We start from the raw sequence: 15036 nt of genomic DNA on the forward strand, positions 1-15036 counted from the left end.
CCCCAACCCCTGGCAATGCAAGATTGGAGACTGAACACAGGGAAGAAAATGCAGGGCCCAGAATGTATTGCTTGGAGAAGCCTGGATTGTGTATCATGTATTGAGAAAGATTGATTCAAAACCGAAGTAAATTCCCAAAGGTCAATTAATATTTATTATTTCAACATGGTTTATTTGTAGCAATAATAGGCACCACCTATCAATATTTATTATAGATGAGCATGCTGTTAGAGGACTTACTTTTATCTAACTTAATTTTCATAATCACCTTGCACAGAATGTCTATAAACATTAGTCTATAAAAATAGATGTTATTATCCTGATCTTACAGATGGGAAAACCATGTCTCTGACCAACTCATAGCACAGATAGAATTTGTTTTAGTGTGTAAATCTGTATGGGTGTGTGTATGGGTGGTGGGGTGTGTGTGTGTGTGTGTCTGTGTCTGTGTAGGCCAGAGGACAGCCTATGGTATCATTCCTAACATGGCATTCACCTTGCTCTTTGAGATCAGTCTCTCTGCCTTGGCACTCACCAAGCAGGCTAAGCTGACTGGTCAGTAAACCCTGAGGACCTGCCAGTCTCTGCCTCCCCAGCTCTGGAATCACAAGTGTCGACCACCACGGCTGGCATTTTGACATAGGTTCTATGGGGCTCAAACTCAGGTGTTCGTGGTTAGAAGACAGATATTTACTGACTGATCTATCACGGTGACCCAGGCTATGGAAATCTTGAGAGTGAAGACCATGATGTGTGGATACAGAGGTCTCTCCTCATTGTGCCCACTTCTCACTTGGAAGAAGACTGGCAAGGTGGGACACAGGGCTTTGCCCAGGCCTTATCCTTCCTTTCTGTGTCCAGGCATATTTGAGTCTTAGAATGGTGAAACTTATACACACCCCCAGAGAGAGAGACAGAGAGACAGACACAGAGAGAGGAATTGTCTTCTTTTGGAGGGGGGAAAAAAAACTAAAGCTAGTGGAAAAAGCCAATCCCCGTGGGTGATATACTGTAGGATTCATTTACATAACATTCTGGAAATGTCAAAATTATACAAATGGAGAGGAGGTCAGTAATGGCCAGCAGCTGAGAGGAGGGTGGTGTGAGGAGGGCAAGGCGGCTATGGAGGGCAACTGAGGAATCCTGGGCCCTCCAGAAATGCTCTGCATTTTGACAACCGTTGCCAGGGTCCCCACTGTGACATTGTACTAGAGTTTCATGTCCTTACCTTTAGGGCATCTGGGTCAAGAATGTGTGGGCTCGCTGCATTATTTCTTACAACTGCCTGTGAATTTGCATGTATAGGTACTTCTAAACCTAAAGCTTCATTAAAACACAAAGAATTATTGGACATTTGAGGGAGCCAAAAGCTGAACACCAAGAACATGCCAATGGTGTATAACATATATCCTCTCTTACCCAGGTCCACTCCCACCTCTGCCTCGTTGGCACATTACAAAATGCAGAGGCTTTAAAATGTAGTTCCACCTGCATGCTGGGCAGTGGCCAAGCTCTGACCATTCTCAGGAAGGTCAGAAGGTCATGCTGAAGCTTGGCACCTTGGCCTTGATTCAGATGGAAAGAGAGAAATGAGACCCCCTGGCCAGGAGCCCTTGTGATCACTGAGAACCAAGAATGGATGTATTTTATGTGCAAAGCCGTGACCTTACTTTCCCCTCCTCTTGCTAATAGGTGTGAAGATTTTGCAATAAATATTGCTTATGGCTGTTAATTGAACTGCAGCCCAGATGGTCAGGACATGTTTATTTTCTCATTTTTAATTTCTCCAGGTTCTCGCAGTCATGGGAAGTGGGGAAGAAGTAAACTAAGTTTATACTGGAGTCGGATCTGGTTTGGAGTTTATGCTCCAATGATATTCATACCAAAGAAAGCACTCGGCCTATATTGTAAACTGGGCCTGCAGAATGAGTTGGGAAATACATTGAAAACCCTGTTCCCGGCACTTCTTGATGCTCTGCAGTGATCCTTTTCCCAAGTGTCTCAGGGGCCTCAAAAGGACCTCTCAGCCCCAAGTGCTGACAAACACAGACAAGAGCAGCAACTCTTCGTTTCCTTTTTTGTTATTACCAATGTGAAGAGCACTGTTAGCTGTCAACTTGACAGAACCCAGAATCAGCTGGGAGATGGGTCTCCAGACAAGCCTGTTGAGGACTGTCTTGATGACAATAATTAGGGTGGGAAGATCACCCACTGTGGGTAGCACTGTTCCCCAGCTGGGATCCTGGCCTGTATAAAGGGAGGGAGGGAGCTGAACAGAAGCATCCATTCATCACTCTGTTCCTGACTGTGGATGTCATGTGGCCAGCTGCTTCAAGTCTCGCCCCTCTGACTTTGACTTCCCTGCCATGACAGGCTGTACCCTTGAACTGTGAGCCAGAATAAGCCCTGTCCCCTTAAGTTGCTTTTGTTAAGTTATGTTTATCATAGCAACAGGAAAAGAAACTAAGATAAACACTTCGTAAGATAAAACTGCCTTTCTTCTGGTCCCTTTTGAGGCCTTACGCTCTTCACCTTTCAAAAGAGCATGTGAAGTTTCAGATGAGTTGACACACATGAATAGGATTCACACATACAAGGGTGTGTCCAAAACCAAGCAGCCATCAGTATAAGATGAAAACACCCGGTGCCTTCTAGTTTCACCTTCATTGCATTCTCATAGAATATTTTTGATGAAAGGGCTTGTGTAGCTCTGGCTGGCCTTAAACTCATTAAGTAGCTGAGGCTGGCCTTGCATTCCCAATATTGTAGTCTCCATTTCCCATGCATTATGATTACAGGTGCATGCCACCATGCCCAGCTCTTTCATAATTGTGTGTGTGTGTGTGTGTGTGTGTGTGTGTGTGTGTGTGTGTGTGTGTGTGTATGTATGTACAGATTAAGTGTCATGGCATGCATGTGGAAGTTAGAAGACATGTTGGGCATCAGTCTTCACCTTCCACCTTGTTTGACACAGGGTCTTGTTTTTCTGCTACTTCATGTGCCAGATGAGCCAGATCATGAGCTCCCAGGTATTCTGTCTCTGCCTCCCATCTCACCATAGGAGTGTCAATTATAGACTCATGCAACACAATCTAGCTTTGCGTCGATTCTGGCGATCTAAACTTGGGTCCTCACACTAGCCTGGCAAGCACTTTACCCACTGAACAATCTCTTTAGTCCCTTGCTTCAATGATTTTTAATCAAAATACTTAAAACCACGGACCCTGACAGTGCACACTCCTAACTCCAAGGCACTGAACAAAAGCCAGACACTTTGTATGTCATTTGTTTCATGTTCTGATTTTGGAGGGAGGTTATGCATTGATCTGGGAAAAGACAGTGCAAGGCGTAACATATAGTAAGGACTCAAAAGGACTGTGGGTGACAGATACAGTAACTGTGTAAGTGATGGACATGGAAATCGTTATGGCTACGTAGGATGGTTACAATGAGGAGGGATGAAGGCAGTCCTCCCAGTGTGATACCATGCTACCAGAGGCCCATTAAAGACTCAACAGAGCCTGTGGTTTCTCTTGTATCATTTGTATGGACACTAAGGAAGATTCCTGCTGGTCACTCTTGATGTTCTCCATCTTACCTGGTACTTGCTCATCGATGATGGGCTTTCAGATCACTCAGCCCATGGAATCTTGTTAAATGCAGATTCTGGTTCAAGAAGTCTTGAATTCTGTTTCATGCACAGAACCCCAAAGTGATGCCAGAGAACACGTTCTTAAGTCAAAACCTTTACAGACACTCTATAACAGAGTCAGTATTGCTGGCTAGAGGCATTTGGGAAATGTATACATTTAGGGGCCTCTGGACATTTAGTGGATGATGTCTATGGGTCTATCCTGTGATGCACAGGAAGTTCAATACAGCATAGTTGCCCACAACTGAAACACACCCCTGGGCCACTGGGTGTGCATGTCAGTCTGATACTTGTTTGTGAGGCTCTGAACTCAGAATTCACTTTTCTTGACACAGAGACACAGTGCTCCCCAAGTCTCCCAGGAAAGCAAGAGCCTTCTAGATAAAAGTTGTACTGTGTTATGTTCCAAATACCAAGATTTAGGAGTCATCTTGGGAAGATCACAGCAGTTGAATTGCCATGATGTGACTTGTGTGTACTGAGACTTACTGTACTAACCATTAAGTAAATACTTGTGCCGTTCAGCTGCCCCTAACCTCTGAGGAGAGGAGGTGTTTCCTATTTCTTCTTAAATCTGTATTCAGAGATATGCTGGTAGTCTGAATTTGACCACATTAGAGTATTTACACCATGGAAAGTGGCAAATATTACCAAGCAGGGTGCTTGTTTCTGTTCTGGATTTCCAAATAGCTGGTTGGCTGTGACATTTCAGTTCCTTTTTTCCCCCCTTTATTTTACAATTCAGACATTCTATCAATTTTTGGTTGGTTATATGTGTGGATGGGTTATGTTATTCATGCATTTCATTCTAAGTCCCCAATAAAGACACCAAGACACTCTTTTTAGAATAATTATGTTATAAATCACTGCCTATTCCCATGCTCATGCAAGCAACTCTCAATAAAGTCTGTGGGTCTCAAAAAGAAAAGAAAAAGAAAAAAGTGTGAATGGGGGAGAAGAACTTGCTGAGAAGAATAAGAGGGTCATTGGAAGGGGGAAGGAGGTAACAGGATAATGGGGGTGATCAAAGTGCATTATATATTTATGAAATTTTAAAATATTTTATAATTGATATTTTAAAGATTTTTTTAATTCAAGTGTATGTATGCATGTGTGAGTGCACATGGAAGCCAAAAGGGAGTTTTGGATCCCCTGGAGCTAGAAGTATAGGCAGTTGTGAGCTGACCAATATGGGTACTGGGATTTGAACTTGGTTCCTCTGGAAGAGCGGGGACGTACTCTCAACTGCTGAGTCTCTCTCCAATCCCATGGGTTAGGGTGGGGTGGCTTTTTAAAGAAACACAGAAAAGAAAAACCTAATGTAGAAAAGCTTATGTACCGACATGCATTTGTGTATGCACACATGTGCACACAGAAATGCACCCCCCACATGCACACACAGTTGTGTGCACATACCTGTACACATATACAAACATGTGCACACCAATGTGCATACACACACACACATGTGCGTGCACACACACACTCACTTATCTCAGGATTGGCAAGAGGCAGTTTGTCACCAAGATGGTTGCATTGTAAATGCTACTAACATTGCACTCGTGTTTGAGACCTCGCTTTTGGCAATCATTTCTCCTCGTATTATTTTTTGTTCTTTCTGGCACCAGAGTCATGTTTCCATAAATAGCACGTCTAATGGAGTGTGCGACTTTATTGCTCTCAGCTACTATAACAGAGGAGGAAAATTCAATAAACATAGAAGCTAAGACCAGAACATACAAGGACTTCTCACTCCAGAAGTAAAGTGTTGTAACCTCTCTAGAACATTCTCTAGCCACTCATGAAATTCTGACTTTTGGTAGTAAGAAGCCACCCAGGTTTGAGCTGGGTTGACAGTAGGTATTTGGCCAGGTTTGGGACACATTCAAGATGATGGTGACCATTTTGTTGACTTACAGACCTACCCGCTCTTCCCCATGGACTGAGGCTACCCAGCTGGAGGGGATGAGATAACTGTTAAATGTGCCTAAGCTTTGGGCACTGGCTGCCTTTGCATGTAGCAAACCCACAAATGAAATGTTGTAATTCTTCGCCAGGATAATTGGGACTCTCTTGCTCAGCTAGACTGGGGATCCAGAGTAAAGGATGAGGCAATTTTTTTTTTTAAAGAGCATAAATATGTGGGAAAGCGAGCAAATCAAAGTAATTGAGGGGAAAAATAATTCATTCCATGTCCCTGCCTCAGCATGGATGCAAATGGCACATCATTAAGTAGGTCCTCAATACAAAGGCAGCAGCTTAGCCACAGCATCAAATATTTAGCCAGAGCCAAGAGCAATTTTTTATTATGTTTTTATAAGTTTGATTTACTAACCTTTGGTGCATTCCCTATTTTTAGAGGTTGGCTTAGAGTTTCCATTTGTTTTCTCTGAAGCTCTGACTCCTTCCCAGGGTTTCAGCTGTCCACTCAGTTCTTAATGGCAGAGCAACACTGAAAAGCATAATTACATTTCCTAATTATGTGTAATTAGGCAAAACCCAGATGATGTATCCAACGTGCTCCTGGAATAGCCAGGGGTCAAGGACTGCTGGAATTCAGTAACATTTTTATAAATAAGCCAGTGCATTAGTTAACGTTGGGGTCCAAGGTGGTGCTGGGTGCCTTGTAGACCAATATAATGGCTGAAATATATAGCATTCATTTATTTAGCCAAGTAAAGCTGTAATTGATTCCCCGCCTCCTTACCCTCCTCTCTTTTTAAAAAACAGAGCTTAGATTTGCTATTCTTAGCCTAAGAGCAGCCCTCTACACTCTGAGCCACAGTTCTGCTTACTGACAGTGTAAGTGATATTTATTTTTTCAAAGCCTAATCCTTTTGAAACATGGAGAAATAAATACATCCTTTTATCTACCATATGCCTGGGATGGGAAATAAATTCTTATTTTCCTGCGGTGTGGTACCAGTGGGCTACAATGAATAATTTGGGCAGGCTCCCTGAAGATAATAGGGAAGCCTTCTCTATTACCAGGGATAATTATGAATCTCATAATAGAAAACATCCTGAGCCTGAACATCAATCAGGGAAGATAAACAATGGGAAATGATAGGTATACAAAAGGGAAAATGGCACCGGTACTCATGGAGGGAAAGACTGCAGGATTCTGGTGGGGTTATAAATCATAGAGTCAAATAATTCCTATGCAATTAATATCCTCAAATTAAAACATACATTCTTTTGAAAAGCAAAAAAAAAAAAAATTCTTTGGCAGACTTTTTGAACCAGACAACTGGTTACCTTACAAGATTTCATCCACGAATCCCAGAGTGAATTTTGTATGGGTATCTCCAACCTCTTCCATCCTCAACTTCTCCACCCCACCCCGGGTTAGTTAGGGTATCATTAACAGTGTTACCATGAGTACTCACCTGATGACCTCAAGCTGGTTGCAGGGACAGGCCATGAGCTGGCAAGGCTGGAGCTAATGGTGGGTGACCCTCAGGGTCTCTAGCTCTAATAAGACAACAAAGATTGGCTTATTGAGTTGGAAGTTGACCGTCTCAGACAGCCCAGAACCTGTCTCCAGCCAATACACATGCAGCTTCAGAGCTACAGACAAATGGAAAACTTTCATCCGTAAAGGATCTCTTTCTAGTGAATCACCCTTCATGCATGCACTCTCTTGTTTCTTTAAAAAAAAAAAAAAAATCACATGCTTAAGGTACTTCCAGGGACTTCTCTTTCAAATGACAATAGGATTCTTGATAACTCTTGGAGAATCGTGCCTTGTTAGTCTACTGTTAGTTTCCAAATCGAATATAAGGTAGTATGATTCAGTTATCTGCCCAGTCATGGGCATAGACCAACAAGGTGTCCAGCTCCTTCTCATATCTTCTCCATGTAGAACTTCAAAGAGTGACAAGAATTCAAACAGGATTCTTCCGTTTCCTCCCCCATCACAGATAGGGACTCTATTTGACTCAATTGTCAGATATGTCTGGAAGGCCACAAAATATGCTCCTGGATTTTGTTTTATTGGCCTCATCTAATATTTTATAAAACATATTTTTAAAGAAATATATAATTTGTCCCCTAAAGCAAGGGTTTTCCCATGCCATATAATTTGCTAAGTGTGGCTTTACTGCACCATAGCCTATAATTTATAGTCAGCCTCCACAAGGCAAAAAATAACTCCAAGCTATGATTAAGTAAGTAATGGACAAGGTAACTAATATTCCCGGAAGGAAGCCCTTCCAGACACTCATTTTAAGTGACAAAACGGTTGAAGGTTGAGATGTGCAATCCTGTACTAATTTAACTGGGTTGTGTGGAATGGAGAGACGCACGATGATAAACTGGCCTATCTGGACGGTGAAGACATGAGCTGAGCTAGATGCTGCACTCGCATCCTAATGAGCCCGCGCCTCATTTTCCCTGTGTCAGGCAAATGGGTTTGTGGCTAATTGTGCTACCGGTTTGCCCTCTAAAGTAATTCTTGGGGAATGCGTATTCTAGGGTAGCGCAAACCAATTCGGAGGTAGCAGTCTATGTTGTATAGATGGGGAGGTATGACAGAGTAGGGAAGACTCGACTTCAGAACGAGATAATCCTGGGAGCTGGGGAGATACCTCAGTCAGTAAAGTGCTTGTCCTGCTAGCATGAGGCCCCGAGTTCATTCCCCAGACCCACATCAAATATGAGGGCATTATAATCCCAGTGCTGGGGTGGTGGAGACAGGCAGTCCTCTGGGACTCACTGACCAGTCAACCTCACCACATGGGTGAGCACTAGTGAGAGACTCTGTCTCAAAAAAACATGGAGGGATGACACTCTGGTCTCCCCATGCACATTTATGTGCATTCACACAGACAGATGCATTAACACACACACACACACACACACACACACACACACACACACACACACACACACGGGGGGGGGGGGGCACAAGGGAACTAATAATACAAGGCTTGGGAGATACATGGCAAACTAAAAATGACACTCTGCGGGCGATGGTGGCACATGTCTTTAATCCTAGTACTCGGGAGGCAGAGCCAGGTAGATCTCTGTGAGTTCGAGGCCAGCCTGGTCTACAGAGCGAGATCCAGGACAGGCTCCAAAACTACACAGAAAAAAACCTGTCTCGAAACCCTCCCCCCCCCAGAAAAAAAGTGAAAATGACAATGTGTTACAAAATGGGAAAGAAGCAACCCAGGTCTGCGCACTCACTTGCACCCCTCCCACAGTGAGAAGATGAGCCCGTTCCCTTGCCATGTACAGCAGGCTGACCACGTGGCTTGCATTGGCCAGTTGGAACTGTCACCAAGTCAATGTTGCCAGAAAGTGGCTAGGTCCTGGACCTCTTTTTTTTTATTTTTTTTATTTTATTTTATTTTATTTTTTTCAGCTTACCACCTGGGACCACTGTAAGATCATGTCTGGTCTGGCCTGCTAGAAGGTGATGGGCCATGTGAAAGGAGCCTTGTTATCTGAACTGGTAGCTTGCTGATCCCCCGTATATAAGAAGGTTGTTCTCGAATCATGGAATGATCAGCTAAGCTAACTGTAGAGACCAAGCAAGACAGCCTGCACTAGAGAAGGAGCCCTGCTCTTGCACAGTCACAAACGAACTGGACTCAGGGAAGAGAGGAAGGTGGCTGTTGTTACCCACTGAATTTTGGAGAGCTTTAGTACGTTCCACATGCTAACAAATGCAGAACGAACACATGGAACAAGGAACTCATAACTTTACAAATCGAACTCTCAGTAATTTAGCTTTTCGCTGTTGATGTCATTTCTGAGAAAAACACCAAGTACTGAGAGCCCCCAACTACCATCCCTGTTCATCTGACCAGATGAGTGTGCATATTGACTGTTGGAATGGGTCATTTGACTGGACCAGTGCCTTCAGGAAAAGCCCAGGTAGGGATGAGGCTGCCTGTATTCTTCAGCCCTTGCCAAGGCAGAAGCAGAGTTCTATAGATTTGGGGCATATAAACACTGGGGATTGGGAAGACCTTTATCTGGTGTTGCCTAAGGGTGTAGTGAGCCTGGCCTGGTATAGGGAGGAAGGAGGGTGCCCTGCAGAAGAGGGAAGCAGGAGAGTGTCTTCGCAGGCCAAATTTAGCCTAATTAACAGATTTGCCTAAGGCTGACCCCGAAGCAGAAAGTGAAGCCTAGATCAGCCTGCTCAACTCCCACCAATAAGGTGATGATGAGGTTGAACCACCAGTTCTCAATCTCATAGAAGGGTTTCCCAAAATAGATGGGAGTTAGACAAAGAACACCCCTACATTTCTTACCTCTTCTGAGTCCCTATTTCCTTAATGACCCAATGCATTTGTTTAGCACAGTTTTTATCTTCACAGATGGGTGTTTGCCGTTTTTTTCAGCTGCCCATGATTTTGTTTCTACTTGGTAATGGGGTTTGCCAGAGTACCTCACAAAATCAGTATCCTCTTGTCAATGACGGGTGGGTGGCTACTGTGTTATAATGTGCTTGGCTTCTGGCGGGGGGCGGGGGGCGGGGATGACAGCACTCTCGACTCTGCTTTAGGATCTGCTCTGTAGCCTGAAGAGCACTTCCGTATGGTAACTCATCAACGAGCGCCCAGCTCCCCCACTTGACCCTCCTTCTTCCCACACACATGAGGAAGGGTAAGAACAAGACATAGGTCACCTCAGGATAACTCTTCCTTCTCCCATATTACCCGGTTTGACTTCATTTCACCACTGAAATGTCAAGATGTACCCCTAAATACTTAGAAGCCTGGAGCTGTCTAGAGAAGGGGAGAAGAGACCTCACAGTCACCAGCCACTGAGGGAGGTGCCCTCTGTGACCCTCACCTAGTGGGTTTCATGCAGTAGGGTGGTCTCCTTTTACTCTGAACTGACAAGACCTTGGTAACTGAAAAGGGAATAGCAGATGTGACATCTGAGGTCGGATGACAAGACCTTCAGATGCTGCCTTCCTTTCTCCTGGATTTCTGGTTTTGAGGAGAATTGTATACCACATTGTGAGGACCTTCAAGCAGTACAGAATTGAAGTTCATGTATCAAGACAGAGACCTCTAGCCAACAGCCAGAGCAGCTTGGCCACTGATATTGACAATGACTGTCAATTTGATACAATCTGGAATTACTTAAGTGGCCAACCTCTGGGCTTGGGAATTTCTGGATTAGGTTAAATGAGGTGGGAGGACCCTCCCTAAACGTGGGTGGCATCATTCTGTGAAATGGGGCTTGCAAATTAAATACAAAGCAGAGAAAGCTGGGCACCAGCATTCATCTCTCCTTGCCTCCTGTCTGAGAACATGATGCAATCAACTGCCTACACGATACACTACTGCCACCATGACTTCCTCAACATGATGAACTTGACCTGTGAGGGGAAAACAAAAACAAAAACAAAACAAAACAAAACCCTCTTCCTTTCCTTTTCCTAGCTGACCCTTGCTTTTGTCAAATATTTTTGTCACCATAGTCAAATAAGTAACCAAGACACTTCCTGTGTTAATGAGCCATCTTGGACATATGTCTTCCAGCCCTGGTTAGGCTTGTGAATGACCACAGCTGAAACATTTTGACTTAAGAGAGACCCAAGCCAACTGCCGTCTAAGTTGTTCCTCAATCCCTCGCCCACTCAAATGGTGAGATAGTCAACTTTTGTCACTCTTTTGAAGTGCTAAGTTCTGGAGCAATGTGTTACCAACCCTAAAGTTGACTGTCTACACTGCCCGCAACATCAATAAGCCAAGATATTAACAATTAGAATGAGCCAGGCATAGTAGCATACACCTTGGAGGCAGAGGCAGGCAGACTTCAGTCAAGTTGAGGCCAGCCTGGTCTACAGAGTGAGTTCCAGGACAGCAGGGGCCCTGTTAAAAGACCCTGTCTCCAAACAGCAACACAGATGCTCATTAGAATGAGGGAGCGTGTTGGCCTCTCAAAATGCTTTCATCCAACCCTTGACTTTAATATTTACACATTTGTGGATAGAAACTTGTACAAATTAAATCTTCTTGCTCACTTACATCTATTACTTTTTTAAAAAGGTGTTTAGAGGCAATATTTTTTAATTAGTTAATTTATTTTTATGTGTATGTTTGCATGTATGAATGTATGTGCACCATGTACATGCCTGGTGCGTTCAAAGGCCGGAAGAGGGTGTCAGATCTCTTAGACCTGGAGTTACAGATGGATCTTGAGTTCCCATGTGGGTCCTGGGAATAGATCCTAGGTCATCTGCAAGGCCATTAAGTACTCTTAAGCACTAAGCCATATTTCCAGTCCTTATGGTGACAAGATTACTTGCTTTATATAGAGAGGACACTAGAAATCTAATGAACTTATATTTGTATCTTGGCTCTATGAAGAATCAACTAACTGAATATAACATAGGTAATTAATAATGTTGTGCCTTGGCTTTCTCATCTGTGAAATGAGAATAACCAATCCATTTAGTGTAGGAAGTCAGTCGGAGTGAAAGATTTATTTAAAGTCCCGAAGCTGTTACAAACACATGGTAAATGGTATCTGTAGTCTTTATTGTGATGTTCACATTTATTTAGTTATCAGCAATTAAAATCCAGAAATCCAGTTTGAGCAAACTTTTGCTAACTCCATTTGTTAAGCTCATCCTGGCTGCTGGTGTCTTAGTTATGTCTTAGTTACTTTTCCTATTGATATGACAAAATACCCAGACAAAAGCAATTTAGGTTACAAAGGACTGATTTTTTGCTTACATTCAGGAGAATACAGTGTGTCTGAGTGGAGAAAACATTGGCAGGTAGGGAAGGCTGGGGGGGGGGGGCAGGAGAAGGAGGCTGGCTGATGACCCTGCATCTGCCCTCAGAAAGCAGAACAGGGAAAGCAGGAGGCTACTTAGCTCCTTCCCTCCACTAAAACAGTCCAGGATCCCAGCCAGGGAAAGAGGCCACACAGAGTGGGTGGGGCTTCCCACCTCAATTAGCATACTCTAGATAACCCCCTAGAGGTAAGCCCAGAGACCTATCTTCCACGGGATTCTAGGTGCTGTCCAGTTAAAAACACTCACCATGACAGCCACTGTCCATTCTTCATGGATTCCCTTGACCAGGAGGCAGAATCCTTTTATATTTTTTTCTCATCAAAGATTCTTATCTGAGATTGTTAGAAATTTCACTTTTCCTTTGATGGGTACAGGGGAAGAAAAACACTTAACAATTTAACAGATATTCCATAGCATGATGGGATGTAGTTGGCTCCCGGTTAACTAAGCTAAGCTTTTAAGAATGTGCCTCCATTCCAGGGAGGTTTTCAGTGAGCCAAGAGATACCACAAGCTGTCCTTGGTATCATAATTCAATAGAGAATCCATCAGCAATAAGTCTTCAGGTACGATGGAGACCATCTATCATATAAAAGTCAGACACTAATGTAATTTAAAAATTTCAGTATTATGGAAACATACATATTCCTTTTTATTTCTGAAAGAATTTCCAAAATGTTGTGTTAAAGAGAAAAAAGAACAAGACAAGTTCAGTGGTGCACACCTGTATCCTCATCCCTCAGAGAGCTGAGGCAGGAGAATTGCCATGAGTTCAAGGTCAGCCTTGGCTGCATGCCAACCTCCTGAAAGGAGGGCTGGGCACTGGGAACATAGTGCAGTGTACTGAAGCCCTGCCTCATCCTCCAGCACCACACAAACCAGGTATGCTGCGAGGAGCCTGTAATCTCAGGAAGTGGAAACAGATTCACAAGTTCAAGATCATCCTCAGCTGCATAGGGAGTTGTAGGGCAGCTTGGGGGCGGTATGGGGGGAAGGGAGGATAACCTTTACTTCCATTTCATTAGATTTCATACTAGATTTTTCTAAGCAATCCATGACTTTAATAGCTACTTAATCTGTTGATTTTTTTCTAAATAAAACCATCACAATGAACATTGTTCTTCCTACTCTTCTTTTTCAAATTGCTTGTGATGAGCTTAGAGGCATCATAAGGAAAATTGGTTTATTTTAGAGAAAATGAGATGTTGCTGCTCAGCAAACAGTATTTTTTATCTGTGCAGTCAATCAAATAGCATCCCTTTGTCCCACAAAATAAAACCTGTATGTCTTAACACCAAATATTGAAATGATCATGAAATGTGTTCTAATGAACCAAGAAGGCTATCATTTAGATGATATTAATAGATTTTAAGACATTTGTTTAGTTAATATTTTACTTCTGGGCTGTGGATCTCTCAAATCATAAAGCAGAAATGGCGATGTTGAGTTAAGACTGGCACCTCCTGAGGTCTGTATCAGTTTATTTTTGAGCCGCTTTTGTTAAAATTAAACTTTGAATGTGTGCTACGGGTTTTATTTCCTCACTGAACCAACAGCATCTCAAATTCATACTTCATTATTTCATTAAGAAAGGAGTGAGGCACACGGTAAATAAATCAGGGTTGTGATTGACAGTCTATCTAGAAAGATTAGACAATTGGGGGTGGTGGGCCCCTACTCCCCCAATTACTGCCTTTGTTCTTACAAGTGTGTTTAAATCTATTTCTGTTAATTTACAATTTGAAAGGTGGATGAGAAGCAGAGTTTGAAAAATAGATTACTGTCTTCATTAATACAGGTTTGACCTACAAAGTCTTCACGTACTTAATGATTAAAAACCAAAGTACTAAATAATAAATTATAAGAATTTATAGGAGTCATCATCTTGAAATTAGCTTACTGAATGTTCTTATCATAATAAATCTGAGTGGGTGTCTAATTTAGTGTTAGCTGACTAAAATTATATGTTGCGGGCAGGGGAAAAAAAACACTTTTGTTTGAAGACAAGTGCGGTGAGTTTAATCCCAGGTGATCTGAAAGGCACCCGGCTCTTGCTGGTTCCCTTCATAGAAACTTTAGTGAAACTGGTTGATGGAAGATCGATTCCAATTTGTAAATCTGCCAGACAATAAAATCCAGCCCCCAAGCAAGTGTGTGTGTGTGTGTGTGTGTGTGTGTGTGTGTGTGTGTGATGTTTATGTTAACACTACACTTTCCACATGAGCTCCACCTGTCAGAGTCCCAGTCTAGACTGTGAAGTGTCCAGTCCTCCCCATGACAAGTCTATGGAGACCACTCTCAGTCATTGTCAAGGTTAAGTGAACTCTTGTGTGTTGGTGGGAGGAGGGGAAAGCCACTACTCCTCTCCTGCCTCTGCTCCCTCTTCCCGTGTGTCTGGAGCATGACCGTCCATTCAGCACTCACCGTCAAGGTGTTTCCTCTGCTCAGGCCGAACTGTGAAGGACCTGACCACAGGCCCTTGGTTCAGTTTGTAGGAGAGAGGCTAGAAAAGGCTCCAAGTGTAAATGGGATGGTTTATAGTCTCCATTTGACAAGCTCTAGACCCACCATGGAAGCAACCCTGAGGTTATATCTAGGTTGCATTAATTAAGGGG

The 15036-nt window shown here is 43.2% G+C and overlaps 1 protein-coding gene across 1 annotated transcript in view; it reads left to right on the forward strand.

Annotated features, from left to right (window-relative positions):
* The window catches only part of Wwox (WW domain containing oxidoreductase), a 943002-nt gene that overhangs the window by 610412 nt on the left and 317554 nt on the right, over positions 1-15036 (forward strand). The window lies entirely within an intron of this gene.

Source organism: Peromyscus maniculatus, chromosome 5 (genome assembly GCF_049852395.1).
Source record: "Peromyscus maniculatus bairdii isolate BWxNUB_F1_BW_parent chromosome 5, HU_Pman_BW_mat_3.1, whole genome shotgun sequence".
Taxonomy (NCBI): domain Eukaryota; kingdom Metazoa; phylum Chordata; class Mammalia; order Rodentia; family Cricetidae; genus Peromyscus; species Peromyscus maniculatus.